We start from the raw sequence: 18819 nt of genomic DNA, 5'->3' as shown, positions 1-18819 counted from the left end.
GCAGGAGCGGTGTCGTTTGGCAGAAGTGTTCAGGGCTGGGGAGTAATTAGCACAAGTGCGTTTCCATGTGAGAATGTGGTAGGCAGAGGGAGTGACAAGGATGACCTGCACTCAAACGCTGTAGTCCAAATTCCAAATTAAATCTCTCTATAACTGGTGTCTCCAAACCTGTTCCCAATGGAGCCCATCCATTGGGTTTTATAGGAAACCATTACTTTGAATAGGAATATAGGAAACCATTTTTACATTAAATAGAAATGATCACTGTTTAAAGACCAGAGTTCCCATGACAGAGCAATTACATGCTCTTTTAACCTGCTTAATTGAGTAGTACCTTACAAGTGTTCCTGGTCTTTAGAAACAAGTGCTTTATGGTGACCTACTGCGTAAGGCACTCTGGATTCAGGCTTTCTAAGACAATGTAGCAATAGAAATAGTAAAATGATGACTTCAAGAAATTTGTATAATGAGAAACACAGCTCAAAAATCTCTACTGACATGTGGGGGAGCTCATAAAAAGTCTAAAATGGGCTATGAACCATACAATTTTATTCTCTAAAAGCAAATACTAAAGCTAAGAATTTTTCTTTCTTCCACACATGATTGTAAATGTTCTATTCTTCAACAATTGGTAAACAATTGGCACACTGTGTCTGCTTCTGTGTATACAATGCCGTTTTTGAATTTTGAATTCTATACTTTGAAGCAGATCTGAAGTTAACAAGACCTAAGATTCAATAAGAGATTGTTACTAATGAGGTGATGATCTTAATCCTTTGCATTTATTAGATTGAAATGTCACTACCACCACTGTCAATCAAGTATTTGCATGTCATTTCCTGTTCTCCTATTTTATTTCCTTCAAAAACACTCAGAATAAAAGATCATTGCATGTTTGCCATAAAGCAATATTCTGTGGTCTGTTGTAATTGAGAAAGTGTTAAGTTAGGCTTAATGTGAAAGATGAAACGGTAAAAAAAATGAAGCAACAGTAGGTTTTCAGTCTGCAATCAGAAGCAAGCAAGGTTAAATCCTGAGCACGTTATTTCCATTGATTGGAATTATCTGTAAATAAAGATTGCTGAGGTGTCAACTGATGCTGTCAGGCCTGAAGCCTAACATTCCTGGACCTAATCAGAGGTTAAACAAATTATTGCTGGCTGTGAAGTCAGTCTTATCTTTTACTAACAAAAGGACTAGGACTTCAGGTGGAATGCCCACATAGGGGTGTAAATAGAAAAGGAAATTCAGAACAATGCCTTTGCATGTAGCAGAATACCGACAGTATGCACAAGATAAGACATGGCAAGTTCAATGTTATCACAAATTGTGGGATTGACTAATTCAATACATTCAATATTCAATCTGAATACACTGATGTATTCCAACCCTACTCCAAGCCCCAATATTTAATATATCACTAATCCTAAAGCAAATCACCCATTTGTCTATAAATGTACTTTAGTGTTTTCAATTGTGTGCCAGCAATGTAACTGCATGTACTGTATATGGATTTTTTTGTAGCTGTAATATCCCTTCTCTTTCCAACAGTACCATGGGATCTTTATTGACAGGTAAACACAACCTTTTTAAGGGAGATACTCATCTCCCTTAAAATAGATCCTCCTGTGAAATGCTGACAATTTCAATTTTGCAAACACAATAAAATTATGATTATATAGTGCAATTCACAACTAGGAAAGAATAGATAAAAAAGAAAATTTGGCTGATTTTACTTTATATTCTGTAAAATGACTTTCATTGACCTAATCACCTTAATGAGTGTCAATTTTTATTATTAAAATTGTGAGATTTGTTTTCACATTAAATTTTTACTGTATGTACTGAAGTAATGTACAGTATATTAATGAAATTAATTGTGAAAGAAAACTGCTTACGTGATGTGAGATGCAGAACCCCGGAGCACAGAAACAATTCTGTAAAAATTTTAATATGGCAACGTAACGAGACAAATCCAGCCAGTTCAGTATTCACACGCCCCTAGGATTCTGAGAAGCTTGAATCAAGACTCGAGCTCCATTGCGCTCATTTTCATGGGCTGTTGACTATTCCTGAGACTGATCATTTCCTCTTCTGCAAGCTTAGGGACTAGTGGTCTTCAGGGATGGACAGTTTGGCTGGAAAAAAACAATTGGCTCTAAGTCTTTATTAGATAAGACTAGAGTTACCTGCGCCATTGTCATTGGCCGTAACTTTGTGTTACATCATTTGTTTAAACAAAATAACAAAAATCAAGGTCATGCCGTTTCCCTTTTACAGATTTGTTCAGTTGACTACTGTATCTTAGAAACACTGAAACAAAGAAAAACAAACATATCCAAAATAATACTGCATGAATTCTAGGAAAGCATATCATGTAGCAAGTCTTCGTATTTTACTTGGTTTTTACTGATCTTTTTAGTAGTACACAAACTTTTTTTAAGAGAGTATGCGAAACCCCCCATTGTTCCATGACCCTAATAAGTATGGAGGTTGAGGAAATGTTTTCAGAATATAAGCATTCACAGGCAAAAAATAATGGTGATGGGCCTTCCTATTGGAACTCTTTTCCCTGCCAGTCAGCTGCAATAATATTATAGCATTAAAAATATATAATTATGCCCTTCCTTCACATATGTTCCAACGTTTCAAAATTAAAGACATTTTATTCACATTATTCTCACACTACTTAGCAGGTTCAAAGAGCATTTTATATTAGCAGGGCATAGTGGTCAGGCAGTTCGTAATGCACTTGAGAACTGTATATGAAATAGAAGAATAGTTCCCACCGCTAGATTAAAAGTGTATAGATCTTGCTTGTTAGCCACTTGGCAAGATCACCAAGTGACTTGGGTCTTTATTTTCCCTCTGGGCAAATTGCCCATTCTACAGTAAATGCGCTAGATGGACAGACCACAGAGTTTACCCATGGGGAAAATCAGACTGTTTGTCTTGTGGGTGTGAAGAAAAAATGATGTCAATACAGGAGTCATATCTTAAACACTAATTAAGGGAGACATTTGTTTTGAAGCATTAATATCCCAATAGCTAAACAAGGTGATGTGGTTGATAAAAATAAATATAATTTTATGTTACAGTCTTGTTCCAAACAGCTGCTTGCAATTTAACAAAGGTTAGGTGGGAAGACAGGTATTAAAGAAAAGAGTAAGGTATAGTTGTTGTTGGCAAATTTAAAAATGCAAACATTACATAAATAGAGATATAATTTTTGTTATGGGTAATTTATATCCTTTGTTTCAATTTTCACGATGAGCTCAAATAATCCTTACTGCCGAGGTCAATATCTAAGTGTTTAAAAGTAGTTGAGATGTATTCTTAACTCTTGTATATTAGCATTCATCTACAGTTACAGTATAGTATGAGATTTAACTACATTGTAATAGTTAGCTTCTCAGAGACATGTTTATGTAGAGTGCTTCAATATGCTTGTGATTTAATGTTACAGCAGAAAACAGTACAATTACATAGAAGACTTTAGGTGCTACATCCATTCCCACTATTTTTTTAATGTCACATAGGTGATTTCCAATTATGTTATTTAGCAATTACCATACGTTCTAACATTCTAACGCCAAACTCATTTTCCCAACTGGACCTCTTTTCTCTTTTCTAAGCCTAAGGTGTGGTCAGTTTGAATCCATAGATATGTTTCAATATGTATGTGTTTCACATATTTAAAATTCTTCCTGATTCCATAATCCACCTTTCAGGTCCTGCTACTGTATACCTTTACAGATTTTTTTGCTTTCAGCTTGGTGTAACATTGTATCAAATCAGATTGTGGTTACATAAAGGGTATACCAGAGGTGATCATATAGCTTCAATTTAAGACGAAATCCAAAAAGACATTATCAGACATGAAGCTTTCCATTAATACTGAATACATACTGTGTAAAGATGAAGTACAAAACAGGGGTATCCAACCCTGGTCCTGAAGAGTTAAATCTTGCCTGATAGGTTTATACAGTAGGTAGCCATTAAATTAGTAACTTCTGGAGTAAATCCCTGGAGACCTGAATACCTGTTTAGTTAAAGAAGTGATCTGTTCAGTTAAAGAGTGAATTACTTAACTCTCAATTAAGAGGCTGCTCAATTAATCGTGTGGTTCCTTAAGATATTTTTGCACTTAATTTAACTTTGCCACCTCAACGTTACAAAAGTATAATCATGATTTTTCCACTTTTCTTTCATTTTAGTTATATAATTCTTTCAGTGTGTTTTTTTTGCTTTGAATGTGCGGAGTAGGTGAATATTTTTTTCGAATCACTGTAGCTCACAACAGAACTCTTCTTTTAAAAATCGGAACCCTTTTCTATTATTCTTTTAAACTTGTAAATATCTGTTGTCATCTGTTTTTCAGCACTTTGTTATACAGTATAAGGCAAACTAATCTCCACTGAGCTTCTAGGATATGACATCCATGTTTTTCCAACTAACTGGAGTATATTACATGTTTTGGTACAGTAAATATTGACTCACAATTCCTAGAAAGCAGTTGATTGGCCTCCACCTGTGTATGACTGTAGTGATTTCAGGATAAATTCAGCAGTTCCTGTAGATTCCCTCAGCTGGGGAGTGATACAGATGAGGGACCACCTGCACAACTACAGTACTTCTCTTTGAGACAAGAATACCATATCTTCAGAATGTGCAAACTGCGTAAAAGACCCACTGCAACTCTCAGACACAGAAAAGAAAAATTCTTACTCAACAGAAAGTCTTGTTACTCCTTACCCCTTTTGTAGAATCTTATGCAGAGTGGGCCCAGCAAATTATGTGCATTGTCTGCCTGGGAGGTGACAGGAGGAACATTTTTATCATATGAGAAGAGCTACATCTTCCTTTTCTAAATGCATGCAGACATTTCCATAGAATCAAGTGTAGAATGACTTGCAAAAGTATTCACTTTTCTTTTATGATGTCCCACGTTGTTTAATTGCAAACATTGTATACCCATATTTTTAATCAATAAAGTTCATAAAATGAATTTACATTTCAGCAAAAAAAACAAGGATAAAATTGAAAACGAAAATAGCTTAAATGTGCAATTATTTGCCTCCTTTGTTGTGCCAAACATAAGTTAGTTCAGGTGCACAATAGTATATTATCGAGTCACATAATTAGTTGCCTCTGAGCAATAGTGGCTGACAACATTACAGAACAGATATACTTATGTAAGGTCCTTTACAGAAAAGAAGTGTATCGTACCACCTAGACACTGCCAAGATCGGGCTATCCTTCCAAACTGGGAAGCTGGGCAAGCAGGAAACTGATTAGGGTTGCCTCCATGAGCCAATTGCATCGGAAAAAGCTACAGAGGTCAATGACTGAGAAGAGAAAAGGGAAGAGGGAAGAGTCCATGAATCCCAGTCACTCCACAAAGCTGACATTTTTGGCAGGAAGGAAGGCTTTACAGAAAAATGTATCACAGATCTAACAAAGAGTTTGCGACAAAGAATTTAAGTAGCACTGCAAATCTTTGGTAAAATGTGTTGAGGTGTGACGAGGCCAAATGAGAACTTATTCGCTCCAAATGCAGAGCATAGTTTCTTACAAAAGCAAACTACAGTGCATCACCTAATAAACCTCATCATTACTGTCAAGCATTGTAACGGCAGCATTATGTAATGGGACCTCATCTAATTAAAAATGGACATGAAAGCTTGTCAAAATTAAAAGGAAAATATATGGAGCAAAGCACAGGCAATTCTAAAAGGAAACCTTCATCAGACAGCTAAAGCTAATTAACCTATCATCCGGACAATGACCCAAAACATAAGACCAGAGCTGTACAGGGGAATGTGAAAGTTCTTGAGTGGACCTGATCAGACTCTAATAGAAACATTTCCATCAATGAATGATACCAAATGAGCAAGTATGCAATGAAAAAACCTGATGTGCAAATGTGGTACCAATCGAAAAAGACCAAAAAAACTCCACCACCATGTGTTCGGGGGGAGAGGGGTAACTTACAGTATGCAATCAACATATTGTAGTTTTAGGTTTTACTTTGCAATCTTTGCTTACATTTAACTTCTTTATCCCACAAAAGTGTTCAGTTTTGGTGTTCCAATTTCAATTGAAAATGTTCCCTTTTGTTGGATTTTCTGCCCCATGCAAAACTGGTTGTTAATGTACTGTATATTAATAAACACACACATTCTTAACGAAATAGGGTCATGGGGATTAAATAAATCAGGTCTTTGTTCGCCTTTAAAATATGTGTGCTACAGAAAACTGTCATTAAACATTCCAAAACAGCTTTCATATTGCTTAAGAATTGGTTTGTCAAAGGTAACAACTATTTTGATAACTGAAAATGACAAACACATAGGAATCGTGAGCTGAAATGATGGATGTTTTGCAGTTGAAAAAATGACACGTAGTTACACACATGTGTAAAAGAAGACTGCTGGCTTGAATGAAGCTATTGATATGTGGATAAGGGCTGAGATTAGCAGATTGGATAAATTACATTAATGCTGCAGGGCACCAACAGTTGAGCAATTGTTTATTAGCTCTTTTTCTCAAGTTAGCAGCAGTATGATCAACCCCAGGGGAACTCCCAGGAGCAATCCCACAGCAGAGTTTTTTTGAAGCAGCTACTGTGAGATTCTGCAGATATTTCTGAGGGGCTGATTTTTATTCTTCTGTGGTATGAGACTCGGTACAGACAAGTAAATCTCTCTTGGGGTTCTTTTAGAAAAACACACCTTATTAATATATTATGCCTTGAATGAAAAAAGAAAGATAAAAGACAATTGTAAAGTTACCAAAACAGTATATTTCTCTTTAAAATCCATATAATGTTACTTTTTTACTTATGTAAAGAGATAACACAGGGCAATTCAGTAAACACACGTAGTGCACACAATTATAGTGTGTTCCCCCAGTTATAATAATTAAGAAAGACAAGTAAAAGTTATTAGTTTAAAGAGATGAGCTCTACCATTAGGAAAGTATTAATTTTCTAATAATTCACTTAATTTTTTCCTGTGCTAAAAGCAAATACTTTACCAAAGGTACTTTTCGCAAACAGTCCCTGGTATTTAATTTACATCCATTGTGTAAAACAGCGGTGCACTAGTATGAGTGCATATATTGTTAATGAAACCTTAAGTATATAACAGTAAGACCTAGTATCTTTTGTGTCACTGCTTTTTTATCCAAAGTGAATACTTGTTGCTGTATATGATTAAGATGGCTCTTCAGAGTTTCAGACTGTAATACTTGATTTTGTTGTAAAAAATTGTTATTTTGCTTCATACAGTGAAGGAGAAAATGGTGAAAAATACAGAATACAATCCCTAAATCATTACATTTTGCAACATTTTGGCTTATTCAGATCAAATTCATACCAGCTTTCAAGCAAAATATCACACTGTTGGCTTTGTTGTAAAACACTTTACTGTAACACTGGAGTCATATGAAACATATATTTAAAATGTTTTTCCTGTATCTAAAATTAAACTGTAGTCTTGTGACTAGATTGAACATATCCAAACACACATAGCAGATACAGTAGATGTAAAACAAACAAACTGTTTTCCAGTATTTTCATGTGAAATACAGTATAATGGGACCTAGGGTTTTGTGGGATGAAGCCAAACTTCTGGATAATGTTCCCTATTAATCTGATCCAGAATCTAGGCATTAGACACGGGTGTGCAAGGTTAATAGGCTTGATTAAACTGGAATTGTGTTTTTAATCATAAAATAAATCATTTAATGTTAGAATAACAAACACTTTAGAGCATTCCTCAGTTTCAATAGTCCTCAAACAGATTGGACTCCTGTAGATGAAAGCAGCATTGTTACAGAGTGTTTCAGTTTTAATTTCAGAGCTCCAGAAACGTCTGAAGAAAATGTACAGTATTTATTTAAGTTTCTAGACCTCTGATTGTTTTTTTTTTCACTCTGATTGTTTTTTTCATGCAATTATACAACTAAGAATACATTGTGGTTTTCTGAGTGGAAATGTAAACAAAGAGCTGTGGTCTAATGATTTTGTCAAGATAACAAACCGGAAGAAATAAATCAGTTGAAGCAGTCTAAAAACAACAATAGGATGAAACCTGATCACTCATATTCAGATATATATTATGATATCTGTAATATCTAAGTACAAAACTGCTTTTTACATAAAACTGCCGAATACCCCCAATCCAACCGTAACATTGTTAATTTTCCCTAACCATGCTTGTCGTTATGCAACACCAAGTCAAGGACTAAGTAGATCCTACTCCATAAATGAGTAATATTGAGTAATATTTTTTTAATTTCTGCACTAAATGTTTTTTTCAGCACTTCTAAATGCAGCCATTATTTTTTAATTTACTTGGATTTTGCTTTTATCCAAAGAGATTTATATTAGTCCTCATTTATACAGGTGGGTATTTTTCAACAGTAATTCAGGTTAGGTACCTTGTTCAAATGTTCAACAGCAATGTCTCACCTGGGGCTTCACCACACAACTCTCCAGATATAAGTCCACTTATAACTTTTTCGATTGCTCCACATTGCAGCATGGAGCAGAATCAAATTACTCACAATTAGTCAATGGAAAATACAATGTTTTCCACAAAGAAACTAAATTATATGAAAATATAAATGGTTGAAACTTTCCTAAACTATGGACTCTCCCCAGTACAGTATTATGTACAGTACTTAATATTTAGAGGGTAAACTCTCAACCATAATTAATAATATTTTCTATTTTGTATGGACTTTTAAGAAACAACCATTTGCACAATTGTCAGTTACATTTTACGCCTTTGTTCCATGGATGAGATAGCCTGCATGAAAACAAGTCTTTTTTGGAATTTTGTCCTCTTTCAGTACTCTCAGTCCTGGTAGAGCAAGGACAGATGAAATGAGCTCATAAATGTAGAACTTCACTGGAAGTCACTGGAGTTGCTGTTCCACAGCAATAAAACAATACCCACACTGAACAAATTCCACCTTACCCCAGCAGAGCTCAGACTGGTGACACCAGTTAAAAAAATTAGCCCTAATGTTATAGCCCTAACTTAGCTAGTGATATTTTGATTAGGCTGCAAAGGGAAAAGAGAAGAAAAGAAACACAGCGTTTTGGCTGTGGTGCCTTTGATACCTAATCAACTTTTACTTGTTTCTTTGCAGCCTTTGCATGCTGACGCAGCTACCTACTTGATATTTGGATTATGCTGATTTTCAGTACTTTATGTAAGCTTCAAATGACTGCTTTCACTGGTATGTATATTACATTTTGTGCCTAGCTTTTTCTCCTCAGATTTTTAATGGTTAAAATTGCAAGATTCTTAGCAAGATTAGAATTTATGACTAAAACATGAAATGCATACCAATTCAGAAACCACAATGAATAATAATTTATTCCCCGTGTATGATGAACGAATTGTCATGATTCATACTGTCTTATGGAAAGCTAACTTTAGCAATGCCCTATTATGGAAAACTGTTGTTATTCTTATCTAAATTATTGTTGACTTGTTATGATACTGAAATGGATCGTGTATCACAGTGATGGCTAAAGTGATCTTTGTTCACTGACGTACACCTCCTGTCTCATGGTTAATGATCTGTGTCATGTGAGGATGTTTTTTGTGCACATGAAAGAACTTCAGAACTCAAATATGGATAAGCATGGCTCCATGACTAAACTACAATGCAAACACTATGTATAGAGTACATACAGAGAGATGTAACAGATACAAAGCATCTGTTACTCCAAGTATCGTCATATACTTTGAGTACATTGCATAGTTTGTGATTGTTGTTGGGAGTCACTCGGGCAACAGAAAAACACTGGAAAGGTTGAAATGGGCTTTAGCTCCCAGACACTGATTGTACTGATTATACGATAGTAGAGGTGGATGTTTCTCACGGATCCTTGTTTCATCTCCATGCTTCTTACACATGATAGTGATCTGTAGAGTTACTTTACATCCGCTCTGATGTCATCTCAAATATAGGTGGCAGAGAAGCAATTAGTTCCCATGTTTTTAGCAACAAGAGTGATGAAAAAGTGTTTTAGTGCAAAAAATGACAGTTTGAACAGCAATAAAGGTTTTTTTACTCTATGTACTGTACTGTAGTTTTCATCTCCCCTTATTGAAGTGGCCCAGTATGTGGTATACAATGGTAAAAGCAGAGTAAGCCCTGCAAACGTACAGTATTCACCTCATTACGATAATGTCCCATTTTGTTGAATTGCAATAGAAATGACGTATACATATTTTGTTTAAATGAATACTTCTAAGTAAAACTACAAGGGAAAGAAGTCACATGGCAGCCTTGCAAAGTAAAGCCGGGAAAATGAAATAAACAAAATTCAATCTGATTGCATAAGTATTCCATACGTATTTGCTAAGGCAAACCGGTACAAACTTACTTTGACACATCACAATATGGTTTTAACGGCCTCTGTCGGGGTAGTAGTTTCTAAATCAGCGGGTTTACACCAAAGATGCCACCATGAAGACCAAAGAGCTTTTAAATCAATGTAGAAATAAAGTTGCAGAAAGGCACTCTATAAGAAATAGGGTATAAACTATTTGAATGTGAAGTCCATCGTCTACAAGGGGAGGATGAATCAGACCACCTAGACATAGCCTAGGTTAGGGATCAGCAACCTATGGCACACGTACTTATTGGCACACAAAGGGATTTTTAACGGCACATGCAATAGAAGTCTAATAAGCCATGAAAAAATTATGTTAAAAAGTGATAAAAATTCTATGCTTGACGGTTCTGTAATTCTCTACAATATGAAAGCGCCTTGACATTAAAAAATGATTCACTCAGATTGTGCACTACAATATTCTTGCATATTGCATATTCTTGCACAGGGCTTGCATATTCTTTTCACTGGAAAGCTCGTAATCTGTCCCCGATAACATTTTTCACACTTCAGTGTACAGTCAAACATTGTAAAACCTTGGAAAGGCTTTGGCACTCTTTGTGGACTGCCTTGAAGCAATCAAGACCTTTTTCTTTTGTCAGAAAAAAAGTCCAAATTACTCCAAACTGCAAGATGAAAAATTGGTTCTTGCTTACGTCACCTCACATATGAATGAACTCGACCTCCGTCTTCAGGATACAGAATTAAACTGTTATGTGTTTTTGAGAAACATGGAAGGCACTTCTTTTAGAACTTTCTGTCTTGGGACACTGACACCTCAACTTTATGCTATTTCCAACATCCTAAAGATCTTTCAAAACATTACACAATCCATGTTGCTGAGTTTCCATGCTAGAAATGGCATCAGACTTTTCTTTTAGATTTCAAGATTTCCAACACTTTGGCCTAATGTTTCTTATTTATGCAGACAGTTTTGATAACACCAACATGGTATGGTACAAGTGACAAGTGGATGAATGTTGAAGATTTTTAAAAGCAAGCTTGGAGTTCAAAATTTGATTTTCATGTTTTGGAACTTCAAAAGTGTCGTATCAAAACCATGTCAAGTACAGTAGATGTCAAACTCCTTGCGTTTTGTTGAGACTGATTTGAGAATTGTTCAAAACTTTCTATCATTCAAACACCTTTTTATTTTTGATGTTTCAAATGTCAATAATTTTTTGAAGAAAATACATAGAGATCTCAAAGCACTGATGTTTAAAAGCTTTGCAATTTGGTACTTTTTCAGCATTTGCACCAGCATACTTCTGTGAATAGGTATTTTCACACAAGACGTCAGTTTCTTCTCCCTCCCTTAGTCAATTAATTGAACACTCTGCTTAAAGTGTAAAGTTAGGAGAATAACTCAACAAAGGAAAGTAAAGACAAAGATCACACTAAAATGGCGTGACATGCATATTTATTTATAAATTGTATTAATGTTTTATTTTAATATTAAATTTGTATTCATCAAACTGTAAGTAGGGCTAATATAGGTATTAAAAAGGTAAAATGGCATACTAATCCATTCCAACAAGTGCATGAGCTAACTCTTGGTATGTCCCTTTTGAAAACTTGTTGACCCCTGGCCTAGATCATACTGTCTGTTGAAACTAAACTAGGTGGAGACAGGCTAGGGATGCCACCATGAGGCCAAAAGCAACTTTGAAAGCGATACACATTGCAATGACTGAGATGGGATAAAATGTCCATGAGTTAACAATATACTGTATGTCTACAAAGCTGGCCTACAGTACATACTGTATGTCAAACCCATCTCAAATCCCTTATGTAGTCTACAATAATGCAACAGCAAATATTACAGGAAAACCTGACTCAAAAGACCTAAACTGCTAAAGACCTAAACTGGGTTAACGTTCACCTTTCAGGACAATGGTCCAAGGCAAAAAGCCAAAGCTGCAGTAGAGTGTCTTAACAACAAGAAAGAATGTCCTTCAATGGCCTAGTCAAAAGTCCTCATTTGAATCTGATTGGAAACTCTGTGGCAAAACCTGAAAATTGCAGCCCATCAACAATCTCCGACCAACCTGACAGACCTTGAGAAAGTTTTGCAAAGAAGAAAAGTTAATAGTGTCCCATCCCACTAAGCAATGTTGATAGAGACTTGTAGTTGTAACTGCTGGCAATGGTGCTTCAGGGGTGTAAATATTTCAATGTAAATGTAAATTTAAATATTTAATGCAAACCTCATTCAGTTTTAAAATTTTCTTTGCAGTTTTTGCTAACTTTCTTCTTGAATCCCACAGAAATGTTCAGTTGGAGCATTCCAATTTTGAAAATCTTTTGAAAATTTCCACTTTAAGAAAAAAGGTTTCTTTTTCTGCTAGGCCTGGAAAAAGACCAGGAATGCCACCTTAAAATTGAAATTTTAAGTGAGAAGGAAGGTAATCGAGATGTTCAGATAAATCAGAATTTGCACAACTACTGTATGTTTATTTTTTATGTGAAATTTTCAATCAGTGTATGTTTCCAGACATTTTGAAACAGGAGGTAATCAGATGTCTAAAGGAGTATTGTAATTGTGTAGTTATGAATGAACGTTTCATTTCTGAAGTACCATTATAGATAATGCTGTGAGCTACAATGTTTTCTTAACTGCATTTTGTTCGTAGTTCTACTAGTGGTCTACATTTTTCTAAACTACAGTAAATACTCTGTACTTAATCAAAGTCACATAACCGTGTACACATTGGATAGTTAAAAAAATAAGTCTTGAGCCATGCAATTAAAGCAACTGCTTACCTTTAATCAACCAGAGCTTTAACATAGAGCACATACTGTAACTCAATTTGTCTTTACGGCCATTTATAAAATATATTTATCAAATATGTTTTTCATTTAGCCGCTTTCATCCTGACCCATCCAGATTACAGTAAATTAGGATGAAACGTTTTGGAGCTAAAGCACATTTCTATAAGGAAATGTGGAGAAATATTATCTTAATTACTTAATCTGAAGAATATCTGGAAAGGAACACATGAGTATCCTTTATCTGAAATTTCTCCAAACACTTAATCACAAAAGACTCTTCCAGTGACCAGTTCAAAAAATTAAACTGAAGGGTTCTTTGAAATGTGTAACATTGGATTTACAGAATGCTAAAATTACATTATTCATCATGCTGAAAGTAAGACTGAAACATGATCAAAATGGTAAATAATCTGAAAGGAAATAAATGTAAACTTTGCTTCTAATGTTTTTACTTGATTTTGTTTGCATTTTTTCCCCAGCTAAAGGCCACATTCCTCCTTTTAATGACTTCAGTCAAAGAGCACATCTGTTCTCTACCAATTAGAATATGCTAAATTTTTCCTTAGATTATGAAAGAAAAACCTAAATAATGCCAAATGTCTGTAAAACAAAAGGAGTCGTTATGATCCTGTTTGTGGCACTTTGAAAGGAAGATTGCTCAAACGCGGTTGCCCATGGGAAACGGAGCGAGGACAAGTGCTGTGAACAAGGAGCCCAAACCCAACATGGTCTAATCCTCTGTTTACAGCAATAATACACTTTTATACTGCATAACTTCTCAGAGCTCTTTACTGAAAGACTCAAAGCACACACGGAGAGGAGACAGCAGAATTATACAATTACGATAAGGGTTAGGAATACAGTAGCAAAGCAAAGGGGCACAGAGAACCAATCAAATCAAAGCCCTTCTAAAGAAGAAGGTTTGGAGTATTGATTTAAAAGTGTGCAGGGAGAGTGACTCTCTGATATCCTTAGGGACAGAAGGAGCAGTGAGGGAGATCACCTTATTGGCCAGATACAACTTCTTGTATTAGGAATTTGTCTTTTCGCAGACCCCAACTTGCTCTCCATGAGACACACAGAGAGGGCATCATAGCACAAAGGGTCAGCCATTTATACGGTGCCCCTGGAGCAATAAAGGGGTTAAGGGCCTTGCTCAGGGGCCCAACAGAGTAGGATTCCTCTGCCGGCTGCAGGATACGAACCGGCAACCTTCCAGCCACAGATGCAGATCATTAGCCACAGAGCCACTGCACGGAGCAGCCAATGGCAGCTCGGAGAATTCCTGTGAAACAGAGGGACAGGGATAGAAAAGGAGACAAAAACAGGTTGTGAGAGAAAAGGAACAAGAGAGAGTGGGGTGGAAGGGGTAGGATGGCTGGGTTACTTTTGATGCTCAGCGGAGGGGGATGTGTTATCAGGATGGACTGAGGACTGATGAAACTTCATAGTTACTAGTGTTACCGGGTATTGTTTGGTGGTCCAATCAAAGTTAATTTAAAATAAGGCAAAATTCATTAATGTACTGTCTGAACAAAATATGTATGGAAAATGAAAGACTAAACTGTTTAAGTTATTTGCAAAGGGCAGAAGATGGAATGGCAAATATTGTAAATGATTATGTTAAAAGTATACACCAGTAAGACAGAAAAAGAAAATATTCTAGTAAGCCTTTACCAGTGTTTCTGTGATATCATATTCTAAAACCATCCAAAATTACAAAGACATATCTGTCATAATCAGAGAAGTGTTTTCAGGAAGCTTTTCTTCCTCAGTTTCTTTTCCTACTGTTAATGTGTGTTCCTTTTTATCCTTTAGTAATGTGGCAGAATTGCTTTTCTTGGCCCAGCGTAGGTGGAATTATTCAAACCATTAATTCAAAATTTCTTACATATCTTGTACTGTCTTGTAAATTGAATTGAGGAGCCAATGTTTTTGTAAAAAAAAAAAACACATTAATTTCTTTGATACAGTATCTGTGGACTTAACATTGTGATGTGTTTTAGAAAGCAGTGATGATTCCTATAAATAGGCACCCCAACAGATGTGAGAAAAATATTACTTTGTGAGAATAATTCTATTTCTGCAATATTTGAATTTAAAGTCATTCTTCCCGAGTTCAGTTTAATTTAAAATGGAATGATCATGCTGCTTCAGGAAAAAAGAGTTCAATGGAATTCTTAAAACAGTCACAAAGTAAACTGGGATTTTTTGTTTTTCTTTTGAGTCTTTTGAACTGTTTTGATGACAATACTTTGTTTTCTGGTTGGTAACGCCAGAGCCATTTCTAAATGAAATACAGGTTATTTATCCTTTGCATGTATAAATTCTTCTAACTCAAGTTTCCTTACCCTGCCTGTTCAGTAAACTTGGTTTTTCCGGCTGTTTTAAAAAATAATGGCAGAAACATTCCACCCCAGAGGTGGAAGGGTTTCAGTGCTTGTTGATTTTGCTGTGGCATTATACTCAGATGTTTTTGGCTCCTGGGTTGTGTTTAAAAAAAGAAATGCTACAATGCAAAGTAAGTTGCTGTTAAATCCTCTTGGCCCCTTCTACTTTGACAGATTTATAAAGCCCAAAAGAAATGCTGGCACGAAGCCTGTATAACAAAGTAGACAGGCAATAATGACTTGAAGGGTAGAGGAATAAAATAAATCAGTGACTTAGTCAATGGATGCATAAAGGTAATTCTATTGGCCTCATTAGATGTTTAAAAAGTAGTATTTATCAGGAATGTGTCTTTCTGAAAAATACATTCTAAAATGGTCATTACAGTATTGCCTACGTTCTCATTTGAACAAATTTGAAAATTTAGAGTGAGCCTTAAGGCATGTTGGTTATTTTACTCAGCATTAGTTTTTGATTTAGATTCAGTCGATCACAAAATACTTAACCTGTAAAGAAAGATTTCAAAAGGGCAATTTTATTATTGTAAAAAGGTACTGTACTTAAAAAGCCTACAGTGTCTCTGGTGAACTAGTGAAAAAAAACCTTACCATATACAGTATTTATGATTCTTACACAAAACAACTGAAGAACAATGAGTAATTGCTTGTTTTAATACCACCTTTGGTTTTTGAAGTTTTGTATTGGCATCTTCAACATTAATTCTACTGTTTATTTATCCTCTTTGTCAAGTGTCAAGTCAAACTCTAAATTACTGAGAAGAACACAGTCACAGCCATTAAAACACAGAAGGTTTAATAACTTTTAAGTGTGCACAGAAAAAGAAATGGATAATCATCTACTGTACGTAAACCCTCATGTGCACACAAAAACAGTGAATTGACTTCATGTAACCAATTCAATTCCACTTATATAGTACTATTTCACTGTATTAGATTTTACTGATTGTAAGTATAATGTTTTTACTGCAGCCTCTTGTAACATGAGCACCTATTAAGTACCTTCAAATGGTGCACTCACTGAAATTACGTGCTACAGGAGATTATAAAAACAGAATAACCATAATATTGTATTTCATGGGGGATAAAGACACTCGATAACTAGATGTTTATTAAGCATTAAGGCACAGTGAAGTTTGGCTGAGGGCCAACACACTGGCCATTGGACAATGAAGCTAGTACTGTACCTTCATACAAGTGACTAGTTAAACAAAGTGTAGCTGCAAAGTCAGAGAACAAGAAGAGGGTCGCAAGACAGAAATTCACTTTTGAAATATATATATATAGCTTTTGAAAAATGATGTCTGGATTGATTATGATTTAGAACAGCTGGAACAAGAAAGACTTAGTTGTCATGATCCCACCTGAACTTCCAATAAGAACTTCTATTTATAATATGTATGCATGTTCAAAAGGCTGTGCAGTTGAAAAGTATATATGTTAATGTGTACAAAAGCCTTTACTTGTGTATTGCATTCAATTAAAAAAAATATGTTCCCCTGCATAGTGTGCTCATTTTGAAACATAGTTTAACAACCCTTAGTCAGTTTACAGGGTTTTTAATACTTTCTCTGTAACTCAATATACTGTGTACATTGTTTCATCATTATATTTTTTGTACTATTGCTATTATTAATAATAATGCTCCCAAGTGACTCATCCAATGAAGGCGTTTTTTTTTTAATAAAACAGGGGTCTTCAGCTGTGGTCCTGGAGATCCCCAATCCAAGTGTATCCAGTTAGTCCTATACAGTAGGTCACCTGTAAACTACTAATGAATCCAAAAATTAATGAGTTCAGATAAGAGACCTCTGGTCCTTGAGGGCTTGCGAGTACTTGAGTTCTATGTAATCTCTAAGACTTAATTTAGCAAAATGTGTTTAACTTATCAAAATGGAACTGTTCCACATTGTATCTATTGCTTTAACCGTGAATTACAAAACCTGCTGAATCTGGGCTCTCTGAGACCAGGTTTGACTGAGGCCTACAGTATAGTAAATCTTCTACATGTTCTGCTGTATGCACTGTATATTTGTTGGCATGTGAGGGTACTTTAAACTTAATGTTAAAACACTGAAAATCGGCTAAGAACAAAACAAGGCCCGTTGCTTTTCATTTTAACATCTCTGCCACTGACCGCTTTGCCTCATCAATCCTTCAGGCACAGGTTATACTGTATGTGACAGGGATTATTAATCCCAGAAATCCAGAACTCCTTTATCTTGCTGTGACTGGCCAATTTAAAAAGGAAATTCTGCCAGATTACAGATTTTTTTCTTCCATCTGAAAGTAATACTACAAGTAATCCTTGTGTCTCCACAGCTTCTTTTTATTGTAATCAAGATGTTCTTGTTTTAATCTTTAATCTAATTAGTACAACACATACATTGTTTATCTGGGTGCCAATCTAGGCACACACAATAAAGATTCATGACATGAAGTGTGGAAAAGACCAGCTGGAAATAAGGGAGTTATAAAACAGAAGAGAAAAGAAAACGGCACACCCCCATATTTGCAATTCTCACACATTAGTAGCCCCGAGGCACCACGCAGTCCACATACAGCTGTAGCCATAGGATTATACCCATTACAGCCAGCCTGTTGTTTCCCAGACAGAAAGTAAAAGCACAAACGGTGAACTCCATGTGACGGAATTCATTTCAGTAGGAGTTTTCGTCAAACAGGTAATATCGTCTCGTCCTAATTTACTCAAGCAAAACCGCACAGCTTCGTCATCATCATTGTGCATGATGTTCGTGAACGTTTCGTCGTCATTGCCTAAAATGAAAAACAGGTTGTTGACATTTCCGTCATAATTTACACTGGACCCATGTCACTTGATGAATGCCTGTGAAGTGGCTGCTTTTCACTGAGAGCCGCAGCATCATTCCTTAAATTAATGTTTACTGTCCTATAGAGACCGTGGGATCCATATGATGAACAATGATAAGGTCATAAGATAAGACTGATAAGGACATGTTTTAGAGGCAAGGGTGTACAGTCCTGAACTACCCCCCAATCTACCCATACTGGTACTAGAAGAGTACTGTGGCTGTAAAGCAAGGTTGTAAAGCGAGGACCATTTGCTGATTCCAAACTGAGGAAGAGGATATGAAATGATTTTTGTGCTCTCTGTATTTATCTTTTTTTTCTCTGGTCATTGCAGCTGGAACCACCAAGCCTGCAATTTCCATGGCTATAGTGTTAAATAAAAACGATGAG

This window comes from Lepisosteus platostomus, chromosome 12 (assembly GCF_059453375.1).
Source record: "Lepisosteus platostomus isolate fLepPlt1 chromosome 12, fLepPlt1.hap1, whole genome shotgun sequence".
Taxonomy (NCBI): Eukaryota; Metazoa; Chordata; class Actinopteri; order Semionotiformes; family Lepisosteidae; genus Lepisosteus; species Lepisosteus platostomus.
The sequence above is the reverse complement of the archived record's forward strand: the minus strand, read 5'-3'. Positions refer to the sequence as shown.